The sequence below is a fragment of the Condylura cristata genome, unplaced genomic scaffold (assembly GCF_000260355.1).
Source record: "Condylura cristata isolate star-nosed mole 26May11 unplaced genomic scaffold, ConCri1.0 scaffold00047, whole genome shotgun sequence".
NCBI classification, from domain to species: Eukaryota; Metazoa; Chordata; class Mammalia; order Eulipotyphla; family Talpidae; genus Condylura; species Condylura cristata.
The window spans coordinates 94,959-109,477 of NW_004567148.1; the positions used below are offsets into that span (position 1 = coordinate 94,959).

Here is a 14,519-nt window from a genome sequence, read left to right on the forward strand (position 1 = left end):
CCATTTTATATGTTTCTTTTTCCTTCCGACTTCATTTCACTGTGCATGACCCCTTCCAGCTCCATTCGTGTTGCTGCAAATGGGATGAGTTTATTATTTTTGATTGGTGAGTAGTAGTCCACTGTGTGTATGAACCACATCTTCGTGATATAGTCATCTGTTTTTGGGAATTTAGGTTGTTTCCATATATTGGCTATGGTAAATAGTCCTGCAATGAGTATAGGAGAGCACATTTTCTTTAGAATTAATGTTTTTGTATCCTTTGGATAGATTCCGAGGAGTATTTTGAATGTGAACTATTCTCAGAATATGCATTTGCTAGGAGACTTTTCTGTGCAGCTAATTCTGTGTCAATTCAGAAGAACCTTATCATGTGGGAAAGAACAAGTCCATATTCATGTTTATTACTGTAGATTTGAATAAGAATGTGAAAAAGTGTTTCATAAACTTTAAATGGAACATACTATTTCTACTATTGTTAATATCATCAAAAGATCAGTTTATGTAAGCACTTGATCTAGGTTGAATTTGACCCTTTTGATTGAATTTTACACAAATATTTGATCTACTAAGTATTTTAAGTTTGCATGTATTTTTTCCTTATTTTTTTTTTTGTGTGTTTGTGGGTGTATGTATAGATATAGATATTTATTTCTGTCTATGTATAATATGTACACATATTGTGTGGATGGTGTCATGTACACACACTGTCAAAATAAATTCCTTTCTAGTGTTTGGCATCATAAAATAGGACATGTTTAGCAAGTAAATGTTACAATTTTACTTAAAATGTTAACTTTTAAAATATATTCAGTAGTGTTGAATAGATGATAATTGAGGCTTTGCAAACAATAAAAAGAAACAAATCTTAAAAATGCACTAATTTGATGCAATTATTTTATGAAAACTTTACTATAATAACCAAAACAACATCTACAAATGTCTAGAGGATTAAAATGTAGCCTACTTTTTATTTTTAAAATTTTTTAAATTTATTTTTAAAAGAATGGGTGTGTAGGCCAGAAGTTGGGGGGGGTGAGAGGGTTCCCCAGAGACAAAGTGGGGAGCAGAGTAGGTGGATTGACTGAAACCACTGCTGAAGAGAGCAGCAGGTAAGACAGGAGAGGTCTGCTGGCCTTATGTTGGTTAGCTCCCTGGGCATGACCAGGGCATAGCAATGATCGTGTGGAAACTCAGTGTCTTGATCAGGGAGGCCCTAATATTAATATTATTATTTTGGTAGGCAATTTTTTTTTTAAATTTTTTTTAAAGATTTATTTATTTGTTCATACAGAACTAGGGTACAGGCCAGAGGTTCAGGGGCGGCGAGAGGCTTCACCAGAGACAGAGTGGGGAGCAGAACAGGCAGATCGAGGAAGTACACTGCTGAGGGGAGCAGCGGGCGGGTCAGGAGAGGTCTGCCACGCCATGTGGTCACCTCCAGGGCAGGCGGGAATCGAACTCATGCGGAAGCGGCTTTAGATTCTCAGTGCAGTGCTTTAACCCGCTGCGCCACCAGGAAGGGCCCAGTAGACAATATTTTAAATTATTACTAAAAGCAAAAGCATCTTTGTCTTCAAGCTAATTGACTTTAATTTCTTATTATCAATTTGTAGATACTCATCTTGTATTACTTCTGAAGGTGAATTCAGAGCAATTTTAAGGTAAGCCAGTTACTTGGACTATATAGGTGTGTATGTGTGTGTTTTAAGGAATAAAAATATATGGCGAATTTGGTAATAGAATATTCAAATATGTGTCTAATTACTGAGCCCATAGCAATTTTCTTTTATCTCTTTGTAGGATATATCAATTTAAAAAATGTCAAACCATGATAAATTGCTTGATGACTCTTTTTAAAGCATACTGTCCATGCCCTTTCTGCAAATAACCTTACAAGTAAGTCACTGTGCAAATATATAATATAGAGAATAATTAATGCTGAATAAGGTAATTCTCTTTGAAGAGACTAGAGTGGGTTATCAAAAATGGGCTGGAAGTGTGGGAACACACCATGGAAATAACAACAACAATGATACCAATGCCAGGAACAAGTAACCACTGTTTACCTAATATTACAATCCAAGCTTTCTTCTAAACACTGTATAGCTTGTGTCATACAATCTTCATGATTTTATGAAACAAAAACATTGTTTTTTTCGTTATTATATAATTTTAAAAAAAGATTTATTTATACATGCAGGCTGTGGTACAGGCCAGAGGTGCAGGGGCAGTGAGAGGATTCACCAGACACAATGGGGAGCAGAACAGGCAGATCTATGAAGCACACTGCTGAGGGGCCTATCAGGAGAGGTCTGCTGCACCATGTGGGTCACCTCTGGGGTGGGGATCAAACTCATACTTTAGTGGTTTTAGCTTCTTAGTGCTGTGCTTTAACCCACGGCACCACCAGGGAGGGCCTATTATGTAATTTTTTCCCTTTTTTTTTTTTAAAAGATTTAATTATTTGTGCGTACAGAACTGGGATACAGGCCAGAGGATCAGGGGCGGTGAGAGGCTTCACCAGAGACAGAGTAGGAAGCAGAACAGGCAGATCGACGAAGCACACTGCTGAGTGGCTTTAGCTTGTCAGTGCTGTACTTTAACCTGCTGCACCACCAAGGAGGGCCTATTATGTAATTTTTTAAGGAGAAAGTGATGCATGTTTAAAGTTATGTAGCTGGCATATCATATAATTATCAGCCAGAGCTTACCTAATAATACCTAAGTTTTGGTGATCACTAGACTACCTGGAAAAGATAAGAGTTAAGAGCATCTTGTGGATTTTGGATTGAGGTGAGAAAAGAGTGGTTTTTTTTCATTCATTTTTGTGGTATGAAAACTGTTAACAAAAACATGAAAGATGATCTAGATATGCAATATGCTAGGGGGACAAATTTCAGTGATAAGTATGGAGGCTTATGTAATAAAATTTGCATAGAGCAAATGGAAAATACGGATTTTGAGGGATCATATTATGTGATTGCTTGGTTTCATTGCCAGTGGTCTCTGAACTATTAACATCATATTAAGATATACTTGAGTACAAATATCTACAATGTAGTGAAAGTTATCAATTTTAAAAGTTAACAATGAAATGCTAGATCTAGAAGTGATCTTGGATAATTGTCTAGTCTTATCACAGCATGAAAAGATAGATAATCCTGATAGAAAAAATAGAGGCTTACCAGAAGCTATAAATGCAAATCAATATGAGAGTTCTATGTAATATAAATTATATAATACATATAATATAGAATATATAAAGAAGGAAGAACAGAGATGGTTTTATGTTCCCTCCTATGACAGAAAAGAAAATAATTGAAAGGTATATATAAACTGTATTATTAGAGAACAAAAAGGTTTGTTTCCTATTTATATTTACAATATCTGTGAGAACACACATTCATATATCCTGTGGAACATAAAAAGTTAAATGAAGAACAATGGTGAAGATTGGGTCCTAACACCATTAAATGTATGAATGGAAGACTATTCTGGAAGGATTACTATAGAATTGGAAGCATATAGGACTAGTAGTTTAAACACCATTTTAAGATGAGCATTTAAAATATAAAATACATACATATGAACTTGAAAAATGTACATGAGATGTATAAAACACTATCAAAATCTTGCCGTCTATACCTGACTTTAAATTTTCAAAGATGCTGTTCACTTGGAGTGTCTTTGTTTGGCAGATTTTTTTTAATTAATTCAAATTCAAATTTAACTCTGGAGGACACTTCCCTTACTTTAAGCATTTTCTTTCATTGAGAATTATAATTCTATTGACAATGTTTCAGGTAAAATGCAATTTAAATCTTTGTTGTAGAATCAGAGCATTCACTCATCCATTGTGCAGTAAAATATGTTAACTAAATAACTAGTAAGAGAAAGAAAGGAAAATTTTACTTAGACTATGTTAGTTTATTTGCAGATGTGTCCACCTTTATTTATAGATTAAACTTACCCAAAATATATTTAGTACCTAAATTCATTGCAAATCTGGACCTACCAAAATACTTTCAAAAGGTATGATTTTCTCTTTTCAAGATGCAGAGAGTTTAGTTTAAAAAAATATCTCGGCTATAAAAATAAATCAGAATTTACCATCTAAAGGATGGTAGTACCCCTTCTGAACAGGTGGATATTCAACAAGTAACTGCGAACTGTTAGTTTATAGGTATTTTTAAATATACATTTATTTTTTGACATCATTATTCATTTTCATGTAATGTTTCTCCCCTTAGGTGTAACCCCCCTAAAATGTCTACACCTAATCACCTGTGATTCATCACTATTGTCTTTTGAGCTCTTCCCTCCCCCCCACCTGTTTTAGCCCCTCTCATCACCCCTCCCCTGTGGTATGTTTCAATTCTACAGTTTTGTTTAACTAGTTTTGTCTCCCCCCAACCCCATCCTTAGTTTATTTCCCTATATTCTTCCTATAAGCAATCATCTGATACTTTTCTTTTTCTTTCTTACTTATTTCACTGAGCATCATCCCTTCCAGCTTCATCCATGTTGCTGCAACTGGCATGAGTTTATTTTTTTGTTATTGCTGATTAGTACTCACCTGTGTATAGACTGATCATCTGTTCTTGGGCATTTATGTTGTTTCCATATATTGGCTATTGTAAATAGTGCTTCAGTAAACATAGAAGTGCAAGTTTTCTTTTGAATTAATGTTTTATGTCCTTGTGTAGTACTAAAAGTTGACTTAAGTTTAATTATATTTATCTAAAATATGAACAGTATGAAGCATAATGGTAGACTTTGAATTCCTTAAAAATAGATTCATGACTATGGTGTTTTGTGTTTTGCATTTGAAGCCTGAAGGAGAGTCTTCATATAATGTTACACATAGTTTTTAAAGTTAGGATTTAAAATATGAAACATATTGCCTGTGATCTGCTACTTATTTTTCTTAACTTCACTGTTATCATGAATAAACTTGTTTGATGTATTAAGAAATTGAGTGGAAAAACTATCATTTGGTAATAGTTTTACTTACTAAAACCCTTGTTATGTGGATATGAAACATAGAACTAAGAACTACTACATAGCCTCCACTGAAGTTTAATGGCAATATTCACTTGTGATTTAACAAAAGAAATAGCTTGAATTTAACATGAATCCAAAGGCAGTATTTCCAAGATAAATATCTAACTAAATTAGTAAGCAATTATAAATGAGGAAATTAAAAGTGTAACAAACCAAACAGACTTTAGAGAAGGCTGACAAATAACATGACAGAAAACATCGACATAAATATTTAACTCATTAGAATTTTTAGATTCAGAAAGAAATATTAATACTATATTATTTTTCTATTGCCATTATAACAAATTACCACACACATATTATCTTAAAACAGCACAGATTTATTATCTTACAGTTCATCTGAAATCCAGTGAAAGTTTCACAAGATTAAAATCCAAGTATTGACAGGGTACATTTCATTCTAGAGGTGCTAGAAGGATATCTAATCAGATCTCATTCATTTGACTCATTGGCAGACTTGATTCCTTGTGGTTATAGGACTGAGATCTCTATTTAACTGTTAGCTTTAATTTAATGTTGCTCCCGACTTCCAACCTGTCCCAAATTCCTTGTTATGGGGCTCTTCTTTTATTTTCAAAAACAGCAATAGTAGGTTGAGATTGTTTCACATCATTTGTCTCTGCTCTTTTAGTCCAATTTGTCAGTGTCTCTACTTGCATAACAAATTTAAGAATTCTGTAGATCTCCCAATGATATCACAAGGATTCTCTTCGTTGGACAAGAGTCTTAAGCACATAGCTTTCCAAGAAAATCTTTTCTCTACTTCTGATTTCTGCAGAGATGGCTGAGATGATCTATCATCATATCGTTAATCTCTTCAAATGTCATTTTATGATACTGAATACTGTGACATTTTGATCCTTCAAAAGTACTTTAGAAAAGGCAATCTGTCAAATTAAAATTAAAATTAAAATTGAATTAAAATTGGCCTTTTAATTTTAGCATCTTTGCCAATTAGATGGGTTGCCTCTCAGATGTACTCTAAGAAGATATCAGCCTGCATATTCAACATTTTGCTTAAAAATAGTTTTAACTAAATATCCAAATACATTGCTTACAGTCTCTGATAAGATTTCTTCCATTATATAACAAAAAATCCCTTTTCCTCTGGTTCCCAATATCAGTTTTATTTTTCTTCTATGTTCTCATGAGTGGAACTCATATTTTTATTAATATGCCATTCATGCCCATTTATGTTTTCACTAAAGCAATTTAGAATTTTTATGTAACAGTTCTTGCTTTCTTGTAGGACTTCATGATAGCTTTAATGTCCATATTTTTGCTCACAATTATTCAAAGATCTCTAAGCTTTCAATTCTGATGTTTTCCAAAAATTTTCCAACCTATGCACTACCTGATACTAAATTCAATCCTAAATTTTTAGGTGATCTAAAATACAGCATCTCACTTTTGTTACTGAAATCTTAATTAATTTTTTATTGCTGCTTAACATGATACACAGATGTATCATGTAGCTAATTTTATTTATTTATTTATTTATTTTTGTATGAAAGAAAGAACTAGGGTGTAGGCGAGAGGTGTGGAGGGTGAGAGAATTCACCAGAGACAGATGGGCAGAAGAGGTAGATTGACTGAAATCTACTGATAAGGGAAGAAGTGGGTGAAAGAGGGGTCTGCTGTGCCATATGTGGGTTAGTTCCATGGTCAGGAAATGAACTCAGGCCATAGTGATGAAAATGCTGAGACTTAACTCCTATGTCACAGGGAAGCCAACAAATCTATTAACAGTTCTGTATGTTCAAAGTCCAATATAATTCTCATTGGACTAACATGAAATGGGAAGATGATGTTCCTCTCCAGAATCTCTATAGGACAATGTAGTTTCTGTTCATTTAAATCATTTATTGAATGCAATGCCTTTTGGTTGTAAAGTGGGGTCTTCTTTTCTTGTTTGCTATAAGTTAAAGGTTGTTCCTAGCAACCTGTGACTGATACAAGGGTATGCCATTTTTTATCTTTTTAATTTAAACAACAAAGGACTAAAACCCTTTCACATTACATTGCTCTGCCTCCCTCTTCTATCTCCCTCTTCCGCTTTTAAGAGTTCATGTGATTGATTGCGGCCACTCTGATAGTTCAGGACAACCTCACCATTCTAATGTCATTTCTTTGGTCAGAGCTCATGGTTCTATTTCTTACATCACAGTGTCTGAGGTTCTAAGTTTATAGATTTGGACATCTAGGCTTGGGGTAAAGGACATTATTCTAACTACCAAAACTATGTTTAAAGCGAAAAACATGATATGAAAATATGAACAGGGGATCAGAGATGGTAAGGAAAAATGAGAAAATAATTTGAAAAAGAAGCTCATTATTATTGAAACTGTAAATTTAAAGAGAAGTTTAATAGAAGTAGCTGAAGAATTTTTGATCTGAATAAACAATTATCAAAGAAGTGTTACAGACAAAAAGATGGAAAATACCCATGTTAAACGTGGAACATGCAGCACATGAAGAGCAAACAAAAATGTAAATATGTATAACTCTTGTTCCAAAAGTCAAAAAGAAATAATAAAGAGGAGGAGATATCTGAAGAAGTAATAGAAAAATTTTCAGAGTTGTTGAAAAATATCTTTGGATCCTGGAAGTCCAAGGAACATGGTTCAAGGTATATTAAAGAAAGATACTTGTAAACATAAAATTAAACCTGCAGAAAACCAATAATAAAGAATAATTTGAAGCAGCTAGTAAAATGATAGCACTCTCAAAGAAAAAGCAATTAGACTAATGAGTTATTTCTAAAAAACCAAAATGGAAGCAGAAGTAGCGATATGGGATTTCCAGTAAATTCCATTTCTGTGAGCTGCTCCTATCTCATGTTACTCATACTTTCATCTTCCAGTTGAGATGATCATGAAGACCTTATTGTACTTCTTCACTCACCCTTTAAATAAAATGTAGTATTTCTAATATCTAATATATATGAACATAAATATATAAAATGTTTATATATATTCAAATTTGTTTTCTTAACACTGTGTTGTTGTTCACTGTACACTAATTTCTAAGCAAGACATTAGGTATTCAAGGAAAAGCTCTAACTCTCTTGTCAAGTTTTTTATTTATTTTCATCTTTCATGAATTTAAATTAGAAGTTGTTATTGTAAAATTATACTCTTAAGCCTCATTTGTTCCTTAAAAACCTTTATATCTCAGTTTTAAGTGATTTTTAAAAAAATACTATGGATTTTCCTATATGCTACAGTGTAGTCAATGTTTGGCAGCTATCATCACTCAAAAGAAGTTTAGTGTTCACTGAATGTGTTCACTATTCTGTTTGGCAATTTTAGGAACTTTGGAAAAGTATTATAACCCTTCATTACCTTTCAGTGTAATTAAAAACTGTTTATTATAGTAAGTTTTTGCATATTCTACTTGCTATTATTTCTGATTCAACAATTTAATTATTTTGGATGTTTAATAACTTGAGTTCCTCATCAATTACATTATAATAAATTATAGAATAGATATTAAAGACTGTTTTCTTGAGCATGACTAATGTAAGAAAATCTCATTTCATTTTGCTTCATATTGCATAAAAGGAAATTCAAGAAGGCACAGAGATTTTGTGTCTAAATTTAAAGAATAAAATAAAATGACTCAAGTTTTCATAAAGCAAATATAAGCTCTGCTTTCTTTCAGAATTGCACAATGCAGTCATTTGGAATTTAAAGATACATTTTATTAATAATTAGTGAATAATAATTGACTACATTTTGCTAGATATATCACTTTATATTGAACATATAATATCTCATGACATTTATTTTGTAGAACATAGGATATTAGTATCAGAGTTATTTTAAATAAGAGCTTTTCTAGTTACTATTGAGCTATTTTATATGAGTCTTCATTTCACTGGGAATCAGTTGTTTTAATTTTACAGAACTATGAAGCTGCCCTGCCCTCTTAGCAGGAAATCCAGTGTGTCCCTCTTGAAAGCCTCTACTCAAATTTCCATTGTCCACGATTCCTGGAGGATTATGTAGGTTGTTCTGCTTCCAGAACTTAAACAGTAGAATTCTGTCAAATCTGCCATTGCTGTCTATCACTGCACATGAAATTACCATGGAAAAATGTTTCAATACATATCAACTAATGACTATGTACTGCTTCAGGATATCTTGATTGAAATGGACCCCTTAAGGTTCTGGGATCCCACTTTTCATCTAAAAGCCTAGATATTGCTGACCTCTTTGTAATTCTTGATATACTTTTTTGCCAACTACCTCAATCAGGCACAGGATTATTTCAAAGAGATTCTAATAACATTAAACCACAAAATGATCCTTCTTTAACATCAGTAAGCTCTTGGGAAATTTACTCAGTGATTTGTTTCTAGGTGGTTGAGCCATAGCTAAGCAGGTCATGCCAAGTCTTATTACATTTCCCTAGGAAAGCATTGCCCTCCGAGAGTGGTAGGGGAAATGTAAACCTCTCTTTATAAGGAATTTCTTTCCATGTTGCTTATTAAATTTACTTTCCTTCTAAAACTCACCTCAGCAGATATATTAAACATTGTGTAGATTGGGATGACTTATATTAAGTGCCTATCAGTGCCTACTAGATCATAGACACTAACAATATTTTAATCTTCTTTCCTGTCTTATTGTCTTAATTTTCAATTTAAACCTTTATTGTTCCTTTCATCACATATGTGTCCTAAGGGACATTCATTACAAAATCTGTAAAGGAATAGAGCCTACACAGAATATTCAATATAATTATTTACTACATAATTATTGATGTGGTGCTTACTTTAAGATTGATTCTTCCATATATGGGTAATGTAATCTGCTTTTTACATTTCTTTTATGACTTTCTGCTATCATGGTGATGTCAGGTTATTATTCTGAGTGGGAGCTTGGCAAGGAAAGGAGATGGAATTCTAATCTATGTATTTGCATTTTGATTACTGAATCAGTCAATAACACTTAAATTGCATAGAAATTTCTTGACCACTTGAAATGATGGGTTCTTTTCTCAGAAATAGCAAGGTATTGTATGTGCTATAGTGAAAAGAGCCTAAAAAGTCTTAAATTTGGAAAAAATCGAAGCGGTAAATCATCGTGACAGCAGCTAGAGAAAATACGTGTAGAAGCTTCCTATAATAGGAACACTTTAATTTGAAAACTGCATTTATTTAAAAAAATGGAAAATAAGAGAAATAACAACAAATAATCTCATTGACAAACTTCTGTCAACACCTTGAGATATTTTGAAGAGTCATATATACCTAAATTTGAATATCTTGTTTTCTTTACTTCATTTTGGAATTTTGAAATGTTTCATGTCACAAATTCTCAAAAATAGTCTTTTAATGTTATACTTACATAATTTGGTGATTTCTTATAATTATATAATGTTTTCCTAATGTTTCACTTAAAATAATTTTTTATTTTATTTTATTTTTTTTTTAAGATTTATTTATTTATTCATACATACAGAACTGGGGTATAGGCCACAGATGTGGAGGGTGAGAGGATTCACCAGAGACAGAGTGGGGAGCAGAACAGGCAGATCGAGGAAGTACACTGCTGAGGGGAGCAGCGGGCGCGTCAGGAGAGGTCTGCTGCGCCATGTGGTCACCTCCGGGGCAGGCGGGAATGGAACTCATGCAGAAGTGGCTTTAGCTTCTCAGTGCTGTTCTTTAACCCGCTGCGCCACCAGGGAGGGCCTCTCACTTAAAATAACTTTAATGTTGGGGTCTCCTTGGTGGCCTAGGGGTTAAGTCTCAGCATTATCACCTCTACAACCTGATTTCAATTCCTCGCCAGAGAGCTGACCCACAAATGGTGATCACTTCTGTCTTAACCACTGTTAAGCCTGAACAGTGTATTTCAGTCAATCCACCTGTTCTGCTCCTCACTCTGTCTCTGGTGAATTCATTCACCTCCCCACACCTCTATCCTGTATCCCAGTTCTTCATGTATAAATAAATAAATCCTAAAATAAAATGTTAACCATGTGGCAGTATTCCCATATTTGTTTTCCTAGAAGATATAAGAAATAGTAAGATTTTTCTCTTCAGATTTTCATCCTTGATAATTGTTTTGACACTCCTTGATTCATCCAATCTTGAAATGCCTTCACAGACCCCAGACATATATGAACCTGTGATTTTACTGAAGTTGACACTTGAGCTGTGCCTGCAGGTCCAGAGTTCAAGTATGCACCATGTCTGTTAAGTGAATCTAGTAGTTGTATGCCTCTCTTTTCAACATTCTCCTTTCCATCGCCAACACTTAGTCTATCTTTACTGCAATGTTCTAATAATTCATCAATTTCTTAGCATCAAGTTGTCCTTTTACCCAAAAGAGTATCTTTTAAATTCACTTTGGAATTTGATTGTATAGGATTTTATTTGGAATTAACAACTGTGACCCCATCTACATTTTTCATGTTTGTGTTTTGTTAGGCTTGATATCAGAGGTCTAAGTTTATACAATGAAAATGTTAGCCTAAATCATATTCTACAGAGTGCAATGCAAACATGGAAAAATTAAGTATGACAACAAATTGCCATTATATAACCCAGTCACTACTATTTGGACAACAGACTCATAATATTCAAAATTATTGCAACATTTGTAATACTGAGTTCAAACAGGTAAACTATTTCTGATATGAATATATATATTTTTCATGCTTTAAAATATAATTCTATGAAAGCAGAGTGGTATGGGGGTCTAATCATACATGCATATATATATATTCATATATATATTTAAATAATTCATCAATTTCTCTCTCTCTGTGTGTGTGTGTGTATAATTGTATATTTTAGAAGGACCACAAGTATTTTACACATCAGGAGAATGTAGTCCTACTAATGAACCTAACATCATATTAGACTGTGTTCATAAAACAGAAAAAGGGGCCCACTTTCTCGTCCTTTCCTGAGATTCTTTCCAGCTGTAATTCTAGTACATGAAAGAGTTGTATAACATGTGTGATTCCTGCTGTTAGACCTTCAGTGGCCTTGGGCATTTGTCATATCCAGCTGATGCCCTTTGCTGCTGGTAAAGGGCAACACACATGCTCTTCAAGAACCAGTGAGTCCCCCACAGCTTCCCAAGAAAGGTAGTCTTATAAAAGCTATACTTCCCTCTTACCCCATGAGGTTTACCACCTTTGTGATACTGAAATTTCTATCAGGTTCCTCTTACAGACTTCATTCCTAAATTAGAAATTCTAACGATTATCTCTTGATTACTTGAACTGACAAGAAACTTTTAAGTGTCAGTGAGTCACTAAGTTCCAAACCAGTGGACTTTGCCTTTTCTCCTGGTCTGTGCCTCTTGGCCTTCTAGTCCAGCCCTAGGCCCTGGCGACTTTGCAAATATCTAAGATTCTACTCAGTAGATTGCAAATAAGAAAGGAGAACCAGTACCTCCATATTCAGTTACCTCCAAATTTCAAGGGGTTTCTTTCCATATCTCCTACATCTCCTCCCATCCAAAAGACAGAAACAATGTGAATTTCTTATTTCTCCATAAATTCATCTCTTCAGGCCCTCCCTGGTGGCACAGCAGCTTAAAATACAGCACTGAGAAGCTAAAGCCACTTCCACATGGGTTCGATTCCCGCCTGCCCCGGAGGTGACCACATGGCGTGGCAGACCTCTCCTGACCCACCTGCTGCTCCCCTCAGCAGTGTGCTTCCTCGATCTGCCTGTTCTGCTCCCCTCTCTGTTTCTGGTGAGGCCTCTCGCCGCCCCTGAGCTTCTGGCCTGTACACCAGTTCTGTATGCACAAATAAATAAATCTTAAAAAAAAATCATCTCTTCAATTCTCTTTCTGAAGTTTTTAAAGTTTATTCTACATTAAAAGGGCCTATTAAACTAGCTTTTATTTCACAACAATGACCTAACTCATACTTAAAGGAGGCCCCTTTGCAGGAATTAAGCTGGGCTTTTACTTTCAGCCAGTCAAGAACTGCTACCACAGTATCCCTGCTGTTTCCTTTAGACACAGCATGTCAGAGAGGGTTCCCATGAGTCTATGGGTCAGGTTAGGGAGGAACATTTTCCCTCTCTTTCATAGTGATAGAATTTTCACAACTTTGTTAACCTTTGATAGGAGAATAACAAGACTAGAAGTAAGCTAGAAATGTAGTTATTTGGGAATAGCAGAGAGTAAAAATCCAGAGAACATAGGTTTAGAAGGCTAAAACTTATCCTTAGAAGCCATAAAGATAGAGGGACTAGAGGAGTTCTTATAAAGAAGAATGACTTAATGGTTGAGGAACTTATCAGGGGTCACAAAGTAAAAGGTAGGTTGACCTTTATAAGTGCTTTCATGGTGGAGTTTTTCTTGCTGGATTCTTAGAATGTTGGCATTCTGACCCCGTTCAGGAGTTTGTTTTAGTTTAATGGGGGTGGCAAGTGTTTTTTCTTTTTTCTTTTTTTTCCTGCTGAGATTTACTCTGTACTTTAAAGTAGCTCCAATAATGTCAATTTTCCACAACTTACAGTGTGTTAGATATGCTAATGGAATAATGTCTACACCAAGCTATTCTCATTAACATGAATGAAGTGAGTGGCCAGTAGCCACAGAACCACCAACCACAGACTGAGTGCTGCATGCTAATAGGCACATGTGGAAAAGTGCTGAGTGTAGAAAGATGCATCCTGCATCTGACCAGGAGGTTGTGCCCCGAATTGTGTGTCCTGAAGACTGATATGCCAGTCTTCCCCCCAAAAAGAATTTCTTCCACAAATTCAGGGGATCTGAGCACGAGTTCTCCCTTCTCTATTGCTTGTTAGGCAATAAAGTTCTTGGTCTGTTAAAACCAAATCTGGTTTCTGTTTATTAATCACAAGGTAAATGAACCCTTACTTCAGGGTGGGGTTTGGTAACTTTTGTAGTTAGAGTTAATAGACAGAAAGATAGATAGATAATATCTTTATATAAATATATATCTTTTAAAGTGGTATATTTGACTATTTAGAATTGTTTGCATACATTGATGCATACAAATGCAGTTTGTCAGTGTTCTCCTTTTTTACATCTTGACCATGAAAAAGTGATTATTTAAAAAAAAAATTGTTTAACTTTTGCTCATGTAATATGTCCAGAAATGCATTATCACTTTGTTGTAGCAATAAATATAAGTGGTTATTGCTCATTTGCTATCTGAATAAATCCCAAATTCTTTATAACATCTGAAATTTCCAGTGTTCAATTTAATTATGCTCTTTGATACTGAAGTTGGACCATGTTACCTAATAGACAGTTAAAACACATATGAACACTGACTTTTGAAACAGGACCATTGGTTCAATTTTCAGGTTAACTGAGGGGTAAATTTGGTTAGAACTAAGAAATACAAGTAGATTATATCTTTCAATACTGTAACCATATACCTATAGTTCATTAAAGTCTAAAACTTTAATATATGTACATGATCATTTAAAAAATTTTTAAAAA

The 14,519-nt window shown here is 34.2% G+C and overlaps 1 protein-coding gene across 1 annotated transcript in view; it reads left to right on the forward strand.

The window, feature by feature from the left end:
* The first annotated feature begins 1,616 nt into the window (after positions 1–1,616).
* CNTN1 (contactin 1) overlaps positions 1,617–14,519 on the forward strand; it is a 289,880-nt gene continuing 276,977 nt past the window's right edge. The window contains exon 1 of the mRNA XM_012734143.1: positions 1,617–1,664. The gene's annotated coding sequence lies outside the window, so the exon portion shown is untranslated. The remainder of the gene's footprint in view (positions 1,665–14,519) is intronic.